This window comes from Panthera onca, chromosome A2 (assembly GCF_046562875.1).
Source record: "Panthera onca isolate mPanOnc1 chromosome A2, mPanOnc1 haplotype 2, whole genome shotgun sequence".
In the NCBI taxonomy this organism is placed as follows: Eukaryota; Metazoa; Chordata; class Mammalia; order Carnivora; family Felidae; genus Panthera; species Panthera onca.
The window spans coordinates 137,190,734-137,201,040 of record NC_138340.1 but is presented as its reverse complement, the minus strand read 5'-3'; the positions used below and the strand labels follow the sequence as shown (position 1 = coordinate 137,201,040).

The following is a 10,307-nucleotide window of genomic DNA, read 5'->3' as shown; positions in this document are numbered from 1 at the left end:
CCTATGTTTTCTTCTAGGAGTTTTTTTTTTAATTTTTTTAAACATTTATTCATTTTGGAGAGTGAGAGAGACAGAGCATGAGCAGGGGAGGGGCAGAGAGAGAGGGAGACACAGAATCTGTAAGTTATTTCAACTGTAGTTCAAAGAATTACTATTAATTTTATATAATCTGCTTACCTAAGTAAAATCATTATTTCTATTACTCAGAAGTCTCTATTAATAGTCCACAGACTTATAAGGAGGTGAATTAGAACACAAATTATTGTGTGTAAGGGTGATACCTTGTATGCAAAGGGAGACTGAAACTGAGAGATGCCTTATTTTGCTTCTGATCTGCTTGGTCAGACAAAACATCTGTTTCAATTAAATTTTAAGAGAACTCTACCCGGTAAATGTTTGATTCTAGAGTTTTATTTATTCTATATTGGTCAATTATTTGTCTGATCCATTGTCCACAGAACATAAAAACATCCCTAGACCACTTCTGTTTTTTCCTTGAAAAAATAAGAGGCCCGCTGGAATTATAAATGCTGGGGCAGAAAAGATGACCACAAATAAGTAGTCTTAGGTGCAAACAGGTGTTAGAACTGCATGGGGTAAAACACTAGTTTTGACATAAGGAAGAGTGTTAAAAAGATCTTTTTTCAACTATTTTCGGATTGCTGTCTAGGATACCCTGACTGGTTTCAATCTCCCTGAAGGAGCCTGAATTTGACGCTAGAATTTAAGTAACAGTAGAGGCTTGGCCCATTTATAGTCAATTGTAGGAACTGTGAATTACCGTGAAGTTCAAATATGCCTAGAAGGGGAGATTCAATTGTTCAAAAATGAAGTCTGGTGGTCAATAATCATCTAAGAATGGTAAGCTGGTATACTGTGTTAAATGAACAAATCAGTAGAAAAAAGTGTTAAATCTAAGAGGTAATTCCAGATGTCATACATATCAAGTAGTTTTTGTTTGTTTTGTTTGTTTTTATGAATTAGGATCTCAAAGGTCTAAATTGTCTTCAAGGCTTCCTATTATAGGTTAATGTTTCCTGAGATTGTTGCCAGCTTCCATGCATAAGAGAAGGCTTGGAATATGTGTTTACTATTATATACCTTCCGAAGATGCTTGTGACTTCTTCCATTCTCTCAAGCTGCAAAATACCTCTCTGTCATAATAAATGAGTTTCTGCGTATCCTTCCTATACCCAAGCTGATGATAGGGCCCTGTTCCCATTCTTCATCAACTTTATTTTAGGCAATAATCCTAGAATGACACAGGTGCCTCTCATTCACATTAACTTCCCTTTCACTTCAGAGACTATATACCTCCTTGTCTACTAGCATCGAAAATATTTCCCATAACTGTTCTGTTCTCAATGCTAGCTTAGCACTGAATCAGATTTGACAAATAATCTTTGTCCTTGAACATGACCTCACCTTTTTTTGGCTTTTTCCCAGGATCTAATTAATATTTATGTTCTGTCATTGTTTCAGATACCACTCCACTTGTGGATTTTTTTTTCATTCTCCACTGCTTTAATTTTGTGAAAAAAATAATTTCAAATATATATTAAACTTAAGCTGAATGAAAATTCTTAATGAAGGTGGTCTGGTGATTTTGTTTACAAAAACATGGCAACTGTTCCTTGGCCTTAAAATGTCAAAAAGGATACCTTAAATGGCTTTGTGTTTGCATGCGTCAGCACCAGAACATAGGGATTGACTCTGGCATCCACTGTCAGAAGTTCTTCAGCTACCAGAGTGTCAAGTCTCTTAAGCAGATCATTTCAAAGACATCACTTACACAAATTCTTCATCTCTGGATTTGCTTTGAGTCTTACATTTTCAGCATTATCTCCATTAAGTCACTGTGATGAAGTGCGTGTACAATTTGACATACATGGATCCATACAGAGAGCTGGAGAATATTGAAAAACATCAGCTTCATAGCCAGTTTCATCCTCAAACTCCAGAAGAGTAGCTGATTCTGGGTTTTCATGATCATCCAAGAGAACTGGGGGGTAATTCTAGGCATTAGCCTCCTATGGGCAGTCAGAACTGTTTCCCCAGAATGAGGCACTCACCACAAGTTCTTTTCAGGGGTTAGATAACTGCCATACCATCATTCAACTGCCCTTTTTCTGGTTGTACTTTTTACAGTTCCCAAGTTCTACATTTACCAGTAGGATCCATGTACATTGCCTTTTCAAGCTTGACCCATTTTCCCTCTGAAATGAACTCCTTTGAAATAAAAGCCTGTTTGGTATATTGAGAATTGGTTCTTGGTTTTCCATTTTCAAATCAGTTAGTTTTCAATGTCCTCAAGCAAGAAGTTCATGGCCAGGGTTTGGGGTAAAGGGAAGGTTATACCTTTGGAAAAGGGAATGAAAGAAGAAAAGACAAGTCCAAGGTAACAGTCTCAGAAGGTGCCAGTGTTGTTTCACAGCCCCACCAAACCATTTCAGCCTTCTCTGCAATTTTAAGACAATAATTTGTGTTGTTTTCAGCCATTAAATTTATGGTGGTAGTTTGTTAAAGCAGCAATTGGAAACTAATGCAGATGGGAAAGGCCATCTTAAGAAGAAGAATCTGCAAAATCAAAGACTTGAGTCATGACCTTTTCAGAAAATGAGGGGGGTGTGGAGTGTTTTGAGTCCATATTCTGGTATAAGAAGGGCTGAGGAAGAGATTCATACCAATTGAGGTAGGAAAGGTTACTTAAAAACAAGACAAAGGTCTTCTGCATTTTTAAAGTAGATTTCTATCTTATAAAATAATTCTGGCAGTAATGAGAAGAAATACTGGAGGTATAAAGACCAAGAAGATTCTTATATTCACTATGATTTTACCATATTCTAGCCATATTAGCCTTTCACAAATGCTTAAAAGAACACAAGAGGAGGTAGATTTAGTTGAATCTAAAAATGTCCTCTACCATGCTTTTTTCTTTGTTCATAATGATTCCTTATTCTGTCTTCTTTTCTTGTAACAGTGAGCATAAAAAAAAAATCATTACAATACAAATAGCAGTATACTGTAATTTCTCCTAGGTAGCTTACCATACGGTACCTGTCTCTGTTATTTAATTTAACTTGATCTGTTGAAATTCAGGCTTGTAAGGGCTCATATGTCATACTCATTAAAATGTCATATTGTTTAAAGAATCTAATTCCAAAGAGATCTGCATACTTTAATAAAATAGGAAACATTTTTATGCTCTACAGCTAAGAGGTAAAAATTCAAAAAGTGCCCAATGAACAAAATAAAATGTATTTTACATAATATTGATCATTAGGTAGAACAATAGGCAAATCATTTTGCCTATTCAAATCTTTGGTTTCATAATTCATTTGTCCAGGAAAGTACAACTGATTTTGGATGAATACACTTAAATAAACTAGAGCAATGTAATTTTGCATTTAATTTGTCTACCTATAACAATAAACAACTTAAAAAATAATTCGCAATCCCAAAGGATACGAAAGTAAAGAACATTGCTGCTTATTCACCATTAATAATAAAACGTGCAAATTAGCACAAACTTGACCTATTATTTTATGCTATCTAAAGCATAAATTTTTTAAGTTATCTAATTTAAGAAATATTGCAGTGAAAATAGTATACATATTTTATTTATAACTGAAGAGTTCATTATTTTTACAATGTGAAATCTACATTTATTTTAAAAATCTTCTTTGAAAAATTCAGAAAACTGAGACAAAAGTTGCATTTTTAATTACCTAATATTTTAATTTTTTTTTAAGATTTAGCTTTAAATGCAGTTGTAGCTATACTGAAACAATATTTTGGAATTATTATTAGTTTGTTTTGTGAAACAAATGACCACTCTTGATTTTAGGCATAGCGTTATCACCTGTTTCACGTGTTCTCCTTATTTCCATCAATCTTGTGTATTTAATTAATACTGCTGAAGGTTATAAGAAATCCCTTGAAGATATTTTGGTATCCTCAGAATAGCAGACAGCGTAGTTGGAGGCACAGAGAAATTTGTGTGATCTGAGGTTTGATTTGTATCCAGTTGCTTAGGTTCTCTAAGTATCTGCTATTCAAAATAATAACTTATCTTTTTATATGGTATCTATATTACTAATTCAATTTTCTATTCTTACTAAACTGGCTAGAATATTTAGAATATGCTAAAAATATTGTGTTAAGTAGAGGTACCAATATCTTACTCCGGGTTTTGATATTCATGACCAGTGCTTCGCTTTTATTATGATGTGTACAATTAAATTTTGGTAAAGTTTATCATATTTAAGTGCTTTTCTTATAGTCCAATTTCATTTAAATTTTTATTTGAAATATTTGCTCAAATTCATAAAATAGTTTTTATGTTTATTTTTTTAATTAGTCTCTGATGAAGGAAAATGAAGTATGCTTATTTTTTTTAATTGTGCACTATAATAAAGATACAACTTTATAAAGTTGTATCTCCTATTTAAATTTGTGGACCTGAGATTACTGGGTTCAAAGGAAATACATTGATTCGTTGGATATTACCAAATTCCCTTCCTTAGGCATGTGGCATGCCTCAGTAATTCATAGGAGTGCTTTTTTCCTCACACAGCCTTACCACAGAGTGAACTGTAATATCTCTATGTATGTATGTATGTATGTATGTATGTATGTATGTATCATCTGTCTACCTACCTATTGATCTACCTATGTATCTCATAGTTTATCTAAATTTTGCCAGTCTTGTAAGTGAAAAATATCTCTGTGTAAATTTTACATTTCCCTTATATATGAAAAATTAAATAACTTTTCATGTATGCAAGGCCCTCTCTGCATTTTTTATATTTTTATGTTTTTGCCTACTTTTTGGAGATTTTTTTAAGACTTTATTTTTTAAATAGTTTTTGTTCACAAAATTGAAAGGAAAAATACCTTTGATCCACTGTATTGTCTTTGCTTCTTTGTGAAACAGTAGTTAACTATATTTATGGTGCTCTTTTTCTAAGCTCTAAAGTCTGTTCTAATTTTATTTATCTGTTCTTCCACAAATACCACACTCTCTTGATTACTGTAGCTTTTTAAAAAATTTTTTTTACATTTATTTATTTTCGAGAGACAGAGACAGAGAATGGGTGGGGAAAGGGCAGAGACAGAGGGAAAGAGAGATTCTGAAGCAGACTCCAGGCTCTGAGCTGTCAGCACAGAGCCCGACACAGGGCTTGAACTCATGAACAGCAAGATCATGACCTGAGCCGAAGTTGGATGCTTAACCAACTGAGCCACCCAGGAGCCCCTTACCGTAGTCCTCTATCTGTTCTTCTCCTTCAATATCATGTTGGCTATTTTGGTTCCTTTGCTTCTCCATACAATCTTTAGAATCTTTTTTTTTTTATATCCGCAAAACAATTTTCTGATATTCTGACTGGGATTGCATTAAATTTATAGATCAAGTTTGGAAAAACCGGCATCTTGACATTATTGTGTATGCTTATCCATGAACGTGCAATATATCTCTATAGTTCTTTGATTTCCTTCATCAGAGCGTTTTGGGTTTTCCTTATATTGATTTTATATATATTTTGTTAGACTTATTCATAAGTATATAATTTTTGGTGCAAATGGTGTTGCTTTTAATTTCAAATTGCACTTGTTCATTGATGGCATATAGAAAAATATATTTTTAAAATATTTCTTTATTTTTGAGATAGAGAGAGAAAAAATCATGAGTGGAGGAGGGGCAGAGAGAGAGGGAGAGAAAGAACCTGAAGCAGGTCCCACACTCAGTGTGGAACCTGATGCAGGACTCAATTTTATGACTGTGAGATCATGACCTGAGCTGAAATTGAGTCAATTGCTTATTAACTGACTGAGCCGCCCAGGCACCCACTATAGAAAAATATTTTGCATATTAACTTTGTATACTGAAACCTTACTGTAATAGCTTACTAACTTGAGGTTTTTTTTTGTCATTTTTTTTCATATTTCTACATAGACAATCATGCCACTACAAAGACAGTTTTATGTCTTCCTGTTAAATCAGTATACCATTTGTTTCCTTTTCTTGTCTTATTGCACTAGCAGGAACACTGAATTTCTCAGCATTAATTATGATGTTAGCTATAGGTTTTTTGTAGATAAACTTTATCAGGTTGAGGAAGGTATGCCTCTCTTCCTTGTTTACTGAGAGTAATGTTCATGAACAGCTGTTAGTTCTGTCAAATAATTCTTCTGCATATATTGATATGATCATGTGATTTTTCTTTTCATTTAGTTGATGTTAAGGATCGCAGTTATGGATTTTCAGATATCGAACCAGCCTTACATATCTAGGATAAATTCCATTTGGTCATGGTGTAAAATTCTTTTTACATATTGTTGGATTCCATTTGTTAATATTTTGTTGAGAATTTTTACATCCTTGTTCATGACAGATATTGACCTAGAGTTTTATTATAATGTGTTTTTGTCTGCTTTTGGTATCAGAGTAATGTTAGCCTCAAACAATGAGATCGATGTAGTCCCTCTGCTTCTATTTCCTGAAAGAGATTGTAGAGAATTGGTATAATTCCTTAATTTTTTGGTAGAATTCACTAATGAAACAATCTGGATCCAGTGCTTTCTGTTTTGGACTTTTGAATTGGCTAACAGTCAACAATGTGTTGAATATTAATGTGAAGAGTAGGATACCTTTACTTTTCCTTTTTTTTAATGTTATTGGAAATATCACTCATGTTACTGCATTTAGCAAGATTCTGGTTTTAGGGTTAAGATTATATAAATTACATAATTACGTGGGTTATGTTAAAAATTAAATATCAAATATTATTTTCTTGAGGTTTTTTTTCCTCAACCAGGAACATTTATAAATTGAGCAAATGTCTTTCCATCATCTCTGGAAACAACTAGATAATTCTCTCCTTAGATCTGTTAATATAGTGTGTAAAAAGAGTTAACATAGCAGACCAAATTGCTATTCTTTGAAAAACCTGCCTATAAATGTGACCCTTGCTGGCATCTAGGAACTTGGATTTTGGAAGGATCACCATTGATTTAATGGATGAGTGGTTCACTGCCTAAATTCTCTGCACAAGCAATAGGGCTTACATTAACTCCTTTATTTTCATCTAGGAGTCTAGAATTTTGATAAATGCTGGACAGAATGCACATGTGTAACCAGCCTGTCTAGGAAACCCTGGATACTAAGTCCCTGATGAGCTTTCCTGATCGACAAGATTTCACAAACGTTGTCAAAACTTGTTGCTGAGGGAATTAAGTATGGCCTGTGTGAGTCCACTGCAAGAGAAGTCTTGGAAACTTGTACCTGTTTTCATCTAGAGTTTTTTTCATATGCCTTTCTCCTTTGCTGATTTTCTTTCTATCCTCTTACTGTAATAAATCATTGATAGTGCTGCTATAAACATTGGAGTACATGTGCCCCTATGAATCAGGGAATTACAGTTTTCCACAGTTTTCCATACAGTTTTCCACAGTGCCTGCACCTAGAGTAGGGTCAATTTTGAAATCATAGTTTCCTAGAAAGTTCCCATTTCATCTTTCAAATATTTTGCAGAAAAATGTTAAGATTTTTAAAAATATGTATTCAATTTTCATTATTACTCCCCTCTTATCCTTTCTGATTACTTATGTTTTCTTTATCTAGTTATTGGTATTTTTTGTGAAAATTTTCTAAAAAATATAATTTTTATCTAGTAATTTTATATCAGCTGTCTTATCTCTACATTGTTGATTTTTTCTTTTCTTTTCTTTTCTACATTTTTAAAATTTTGCTTCATTCTTGACTCTTTTGCTCTTTTTGTTTCTCTTGTTTTTCTATCATCATACTATTTTTGATCTAGGAATTTCATTTACTTACACTTTTAATATTTATTAATGAAAGGGTTTAAGATTTTCATATATTATGTTATAGAATGCTTCCATCCTCATTAATTTTTGGAAAAATAATTAATTTTAGATCATATTTTACTTTTCATTAAAGAGTTTAAAAGATAGAAAAGTTACAGAAATAATGGAGATATAGTTTACATACAATTATAATACATTACAAACATTAAAAAGCTCACTTGTTTTAAATCTCTAGATTAACCATGAACAGCTGCAACAATTGTGCAGTTTAATAGCTATAAATAGTCTTCACCTTTCACTAGAAAACTTCCTAAAACAGAATATGAAATAGCTTGAAACTAATGGGAAAATCATGTTTTTGAAATAGAGCATCTTGACTTTCCTATTTCTACCTGATAGAGGCCAAAGAACTTCAATAGTTCACAGGCTATGCTGAGACAAATTAGAAAGAAACATAAAATAGAGATATTTGTGTAGAGTACATTGCCCAGAGATGCAACAAATTGGTCTTTCTAAAAATGATATGGTGCAATGGAGACAGCTAAGAGCTTGTTAGCAATTCCTACAGGTCTCAAGGGGTTTAAACTGTTCAGAAACAGAACAGAACATGGTTCAGTATATTTTCACAGATATTCGAAAGTTTTTGCAAAAGTCACTCTGGAAATCTTCAGGGAAAAACATACTTTGCTACTGTTTCCTGATAACTTTCTCTATCCTCAGAATAATCCTCAAAACCATCTTGGATTGGCCCCCATAGCCCATGAATCTGGCAATATTGATGGGAGCCATGCCATTCGGACAGCTTGACCTGACTGAAGCCATGTTAGTGGGTAAGAGTGTTTGTCACTTTTTAATTATGGTAGGCAAGTTTCCTGAAGTGACACTCATTGTGAAATATGTTCTGCATATTTTTGTCTTATTTTTTCTTTTTGTTACTTACCTGCATAGAAGCATCTAGTATTTAATGATGATTCCTATATTTATATCTCTTATATTTCTCTAGCCTCTTGATTCCCCCTATGAATGTATTCTCCCACATCATCTACTTCCTTATATGATCATTAAAAAAACGTTTCATTAGTTATTCCATGTAGTTTCCCCTCAGTAATTGATTAATCTTGTAAATCTTCCTGGTCAAGACACCACCCTGTCTCACCTAAATTATTTTAATAGCTTCCTAACGGGCCTTTCTGATTTGTTCCCCTAGAGTCTATTCTTAACATGACAGCCGCCATGATGATAAACAGTGTCCCTCCTTTGTTGAAATACTTCCAATATAATGGCTTCTTGTATCTCTAAGAGATAAAGCCAAATTATTTAAAATGACCACCAAAATCCAACATGTTCTCTCTCTATATAGCCTTTCTCTCTAATATCTCCCTGACTTTACCTCCTACCACTTCTCTTCTTCTTTAGCATTTCACATTCCCTGGATGCAGTCCTAGAGGTATTACATTGAGTTTGCTGCCTGTTTCTTCAAAGCTTTTCCTCAAGGCAACGGAAATGGAGAAAGAGTTTGTGAGATTCTTGTAGAAAGTATATTATAGTTCCACTTAAAACATTGTGAATATTTAGTCATTTTTAGGGACTCTTTTTTCTCTAAATAAGTAACAGAAAATTTAAAATGTAGTTTCAGAAAAAAAAATATCGAGATCAGAAATCTCTGTTCACTTACAATTGTGGATAGTTATTTAAAGCATATATTTAAATTTCCATTACTAAACTTAGACTTTACAGTTATCACCTTGCAGTCAAAAGCTGCTAAATTATATTAGCCTACCAAGATAAACCAGTTAACTAAAATAAATTTTGTCAAGGTTAATATTTTATTTGAAAAAACTATGCTACAAATGACTCTTTCATAGTAAATATTATTATGTTTGTCCATATTTCCAGGCCTTTTTAAAAGATATACAGAAGCATTTCCAATAACTTATAAACTCATGGAATTTTAAAATCTCTTCAGAAAACAATTTTAAAGAAAAAGGGGCAAGTGATTTTGGGGAAACATTTTTATTGAGTCTTAGATTATATTATCTTGCTTAATTATTATAAAATCAATGTATTTTAACTCCTTTTAAGGGAAACTGAGTCTCAGAAAGGCAACATGGTTCTTTCAATGCTATACAGCAAATATGTCTCAGAATTGGGACTTAAATAATTTGTCTCTAACTATAAACATTCTGCTCTTCTCACTGTGCCACCCCATGGTCTCTTAGCCAATTGTAACTACTTTTTATATAATGACCACAAACATGTATTCATTGGTTTTAAAATCTTTACATATCAGAAAAAATCTATAATATCTGATAACATATTAAATTGAATTTGTTAAAATAATAAGGCATTTAAATATACACTATGGTATATTATGTAGATATTTTAAGTGTAGCATTTTTTTCTTAAAGGAAAATTTTGGCAATTAGGATAATTTTAGAAAAAGGCAATATTCTTTTCCTGGCGTATAATTTATATAAAGT

At 32.7% G+C, this 10,307-nt stretch overlaps 1 pseudogene; it reads right to left on the bottom strand.

The window, feature by feature from the left end:
* Positions 1–1,640: 1,640 nt before the first annotated feature.
* On the bottom strand, positions 1,641–2,289 carry LOC132676978 (ADP-sugar pyrophosphatase pseudogene; annotated as a pseudogene).
* Between the last annotated feature and the right edge of the window lie 8,018 nt (positions 2,290–10,307).